The sequence below is a fragment of the Patella vulgata genome, chromosome 5 (assembly GCF_932274485.2).
Source record: "Patella vulgata chromosome 5, xgPatVulg1.2, whole genome shotgun sequence".
Lineage (NCBI taxonomy): Eukaryota > Metazoa > Mollusca > Gastropoda > Patellidae > Patella > Patella vulgata.
The window spans coordinates 23,244,601-23,250,591 of record NC_065883.2 but is presented as its reverse complement, the minus strand read 5'-3'; positions in this window follow the sequence as shown (position 1 = coordinate 23,250,591).

Genomic DNA, 5,991 nt, shown 5'->3' with positions numbered 1-5,991 from the left:
TCAATAAAATGACACACCATTTTCATCTTTTAGTCAGTATTGGTCTGTAAAGCATCCAATTAAGAGCATGGACCAAATCTAAAGATCCAGAATCGCCTACCCTAAACTTTTATTTATCTATTTCTCATTTCCCATGTCCATTAAATAGGCATTTGTGTGGTTTTCTGCGACAAATTTCAATACAGAAATTTCGGTATTCACAGTACCGGCAGTGAATTTTTAGACAAACTCACGGTATTTATATTTTAAAGGTGCTTATACCACCGTCAAACCTGGGTGGCGTCCTTACTGCGCTGCCACGGCGACGGAAAATGGTCTCAGAGCGCGTCAACATCGCCATAATCGCTAATGATCGCCGAGTCACGGCGTTTATTTTGAGCATGCTCAAAGCAAACGCCAAGGTTATGCGATTTGTCCTGGAAAGCTGTGAGAACTCGACTTTTTCAAGTCTGTAATTTTTGGGACATTTTCTCGCGCTGTGTTCACGTTTGCCTTCGGCCTTGTGTATTTATACACTGTCTCTATGGTCATGAGAGGAAAAGAATCCTATTGATTTCAGCGATTTCCCATAACTTGAACAGCTAATTCATGGACCAGCTAATTAGTTAATAGATTGTTACTTTTAATCAGTTTTACTTTTACTAAAAAGTTTTTGATGTCATGCAAATGCTTTAATTGTCGACAAAAGACAAATTAATTGACAACCCCTGTGGAATATCCGGGCGACTTAGCGGCCGCAGCGCGTGTTTCGTTGTCTGGCAAGCTATCTTCAATCAATGTGATAGCAAAGTGAATACCTCTCTGGGTTACTAAAAGTCACAAAATGATTTTCATACAAAAGAGGATTAGATGGTGAAGTTGATGTACCTAGCAAAACGTACAAGTATGAACGTATAGTATTGCGGATATTTAAGAGACGTACTATATAAGACATTTCAAGAGATAAGACGTTTTGCTTTGTCTAAAACTTGAAGACTTCCTGATTTATAGGATTTTAAAATAGAAGTAGCAGATGTTTAAAATAGTGAAATTTGAAACTGTTGAATAACTCAGAAGATACATTCTGCTGAAATTGATTAGAACATTCCAGTTGCGTACCGTATAATATTCGCAAAGGGACTGTGGTGGGGAATACAATGTAGGTTAAAGAGTAAACGCGGATCTATATTCCCATTTTATAAAAGTAGCTAAGTAACAATAACAAAATACTTATTTAAAATTTATCAGATGGGTAAAAGTCACTTTCATGAGAGCGAGAGGGGCCGGGGCTGAATGGTTGAACGCGTGCTCGTTAGATCGTAGGGTCTGTCATTGAGTCAAGTGGTGTGGTTAATTCGATCCTCCGCTTGTACGTGACAAGGAGTAGGGTCGCCTGTCCAACTTGGTGGGGTTTCTCCCGTACCGTACGCCCAAGCGAATTATTGAAAGAGAATTGAATTATATGTTAGTCCCAAAATGACATAGTTTGTGTTGAGTTGACGTTAAATCTGACAGATTTTGATGTTCCTGGATCAGCACTTGAAAGGTGGGGAGGGGAGAGAGGTGTTGCAGCAGTTCCACGTGAAAACGTTTTGTTGAGTTAAATATGAAAAATAAAATGTAAAGGGGCGTGGTGTCAATCAAAAAAAAAAAAAAAAACATTTGAAAAGATGCTATTTCTAATATAGAACAATCTGTCAACGTCTTAAAATCCTTTTACCGAAAAACCTCTAAAATTTTGCAGTAAGTAGTAATCATAATATAATATTGTAAATTTACAGGAGATATTTCGCAGTTGTAAGAAACTGGTTATACCTGAAAATTGACTTTTTTTTAATGACCATATCTGAAACATTTTCTACAGTCATTCTGAGAAATACGTCATTTATGAACTGGTATGTAATTTAACATAAATAGGCATCTGCACATTTTCCTTTCTTTGATTTCTCGGGGGGTTAGATGGCCGAATGGTTAGCATGTGCGTGCTGTATCATAAGACCTGTCATTGAGTCAACTGGCGTGGTTTCGAATCCCCGGTTGTACGTGACAAGGAGTAGGGTCGCCTGTCCATCCTCGTGGGTTTTCTCCGGGTCCTCCGGTTTCCTCCCACTGCTAAAGACCCTACGCGCAAGCGTATTATTGAAATAAAATTAAACCATATTATTGAAATAAAATTAAACCATATGTTAGTCCCAAAATGACCTAGTTTGTGTCGAGTGGACGTTAAACCCCATCTCTCTCTCTCTCTCTCTCTCTCTCTCTCTCTTTGATTTCTCCGTTTTGTTGTAATAATTGACGTCCCGTGATGCAGTTTCACCCGGTATCCGATACCCGATTCCTTGTTCATGTGATTCGGAGTGAAAGAGCATCAGTTACACATCTGTTTGGTTCCCTGTTTTCGTATGGAACATTTTTTATAACAATCGCGAATTAGTTTTACTATGTTACATGATGGACCACTCAGCTAGTGTAAATCTTTGGGTTGTTTTTCTTATGTACATGTATTTATATACTATTTTATTTGTTATTATCAGGTATACTAACTTGCTAGCTAGCCTGGAGGTCGCGTGTTCGATCCCTGCATTTCCCGAGAAAGTTCATCGAGATTTCCGAACGTTGTTTCCACTTGTCAGTGGTGCAGGACGGAAGGTCTGACAAGGACAGCTGTCTATAGTCTATATACATAAAGATCCCTTGGCAGTTGGAATTCGACATAAGAGTAGGCCATAGTGCCGCTGCCTGGGTAAAATTTCCCTCATAGCACACTGTATGGCGTATGCCCGCCTTCATTAGCCCAGTAGGAGCAGAACAGTAAGACGTTAAACCCCATTTCATTTCATTTGTCTCTTGGGTACTGTAGCCTATCTACCATTTACTTATGATAAAGACGGCTTTGTGTAAAATAGAAATATATGGTGACTTTCAACATCGGGTAACTAAAACAAAAATCCAGTTTTCTCAGTTCCACCCGTCTGCGCCCCAAGGCTTACCAATCCTTTAAATTTAATACTCATACTGTTGGCGTTTAAAGTCCAATCTCTTTTATTCGCCCCATCTACCTGGTTTTCTGAGAGATAAAAAAGGTAAGCCTTTGAAAAAAAGAGTTTGGATACAGGAAATTAGTATAATCTGTTATTCTACTTAAAACTGTCATATAAAAGTAAATGTGTGGTTTGCTTCTCGTTAACAACATAGGTAGAACAACGCCTCATATATATATATACATACACGGCGCGTGCTAACACTGCTTACCACAGATATATCTATAAATTAATTTTAAGTAAAAGCCTTGAGTCGGGATGTAAGTTCACGTAAGACGAGTTGAGTGCATTTTAACAGATATCTTAGACCCGTACAGTAACACATACATTATATTGTGTAGAATAGATCCTGCAAGTCTTGTGAGTATAGTCTTTTTATTATCTACGTTTAGCGTGCTCTTGATCAAAATAAAACCTATCCAATCCCGAAAAAAACATTGTTGCATGCGAATGCTAGATAAACGATGATAAAATGCTAATGTTTTTTGTAAAGCAATGAAGACATTATCTTAAGAACCAGAACTGATATCTGAGGAATATTCTGAATTACTTTCTTAACTGAAGATTGTTATTTTTTTAAGTAAGGTTTATATAATGCACTCTGGTTTTAATGGAGAAATGGAATTAAATGATATTGGGTTAAACGTCTTACTTTTATGCTCCAACCGGCCTACACCTTGACGAATGCTATTAGGGTCATATTGCCGTGACTGGCAGCCTTACGACCTATCTATATTTCGGATCCCGTCTGTCAGGGAATGTTTAATGCGCTGCCAATGGTAAAAACAGAACCTCGGCTTTTGCCATTTTTGTCACCCCACCCGAAGGACTAGTTTGCTTGCCAGGCTCCATATAGAAATTGAGAAACCAGTCTGAAAATTACATATTTGCTTATCTTGCTCATTAAAGATGGATGATGCACGATTTAGATAAAGAGCTGGCCGTTCTTGTTATATATAATATAATGAAAAATGAATATATTGAAAATTTTATTCAAATTACCATTTGAAGTTGTAGCGTAGATCGTTTATTATCGTAGCAACGGTAGTTTATAGCGTGAAATATTAAAATCTCGCGGGTGTTCAAATCTATTTACATCTCGGCCATCCGATGTTCTAGAGAGTTGATCAGAGGCTTGGCATGTGAATAAATGTCTAAATGATAATTAAAATAACATTTGAAGCCAAAAGAAATACCTGCTGCAATAGACAGATTTAAATTTAGTGAGTGACTTTCACTAAGACAGATTGCTAGGTGATAGATATTAATCAGTGCCACTCTAGATCAGAAAAACATAAATGGAAAGAAAGGTAAATTGAAAATGTTTGATGTTTATTGGGATAACGCCGTAAAGCACTTCACTTAGTATTTTAAATATTCCCTGAAATTTTATTTTTGGTTTTGATACTTTCACCAAAAATAATCCCAAAAGATTTCTAAGGCAAGTCCAGTCTTTCGAAATATTGAACTCACGTGAATTACTTGTAGTGCACGTAAAATAACTCATTGTAGTTTGAACTGGAAGATTAGTAAGCAGAAATATTATCACCCGTTATAGCATTGCACACGTAACTTTAGAAAGAAAAAACCGAACGCCTGTAGTTTCGTTGTGTTGTTGTTCTTAGACTTTAACGTCCGCTTCCACCGTAGGTGATATCGCATAAGTTGTCTTATTTTCATTTTTATTATCTGTGGGAGGAAAACCGGAGTACCCGGAGTAAACCCACGAGGTTGTGAAAGCGCCCCCTATCTCCAAGTCACCTACGCTCACACCAGGGACCACAAGCTAGAGGTCGAAGCGCGACACCCTAGACCACTAGGCCATTCCCCCCCCCCCGGAAGTTTTAATGTTAACGAGATTTTAACCCCGCCCCTTTCTTACAGTTAGTGTTATCGTGATCAGCCGGTCTTTTTTTTTATTTTTTCAAACCAGTAACAATAGAAATAAGACAATGAACGTCTATTAGTCTTAAAATAACCAAAGTTTTGTGTTAGTGAAACGTTAACTCCGCCTCTTTTTTACAGATAGAGTTAGTGATAATACAATTTTTGTATCCGCCGTCATTATCCGGGTTGGTTCAGAACAGCAGGACGTTAAACATCATTTCCTTCCATTACGTTTTTTGTATATTTGTTTTATCATTTAGTGATTGGCATTGATGTAGATATATTAATGTAATGACATGCAGGTGTAATACATGGTAGTGTAATTATAATATATATTAACATACCATGTGATTATAGCACAGAGTACGTGTGTGTTACATACACAATAATATGTTGGTGTGATGTACGTGCATATGTAAGTGTCTGTTTATTATCCAGAATTTATACAGTGCTGTCAAATACAAATTAAATTGTGGGTGAGTTTATTAATGGTTCTAGTGGTAATTTTAGGAGATTAAATTAATGGTTTGTTCTTTATGGGGAACGTGCATTCAATTGATCGTCCGTTAAATTTTTATTTGGTCGCTTAAAAGATACAAAGACAAATATTATGTATTCTAAGGAAATGGCGCCAAAAACATTTGACTTTGGATCTTTAGCTTTATTTGGAAACCCAGTGTACGTTATTTGAACATCGGAAGAACCCCGGGTGGGGGTCGAGAGGGACCTCGGGATTGTTCAAGCCAGCTTCAACATATCAGGGGTAGCACCTACGACTCTGACCAGTTCAGATGGGAGGACAAACCGAGGTTCATCGGTATACATTTTGGAGTGCACGTGAAAGAACCCTTGACATTTCTAAAGCAAAGAAGATTAGGTCTCGTTTGTCAACACTCTCTTTACTGCAGTGTAGGATGGGGGGGGGGTGACTGTTATTGAGTCAAATGGCCTGCCCAACCTCGTGGGTTTTCTCCGGGTCCCCGCGGGTCCACGGTTTAACCCTACTGCTAAACAAAGAACACTAAGCACAAGCTTATTCTTGAAATAAATTGTATCATTATCATGTCAGTCCCGTAATAGCGTA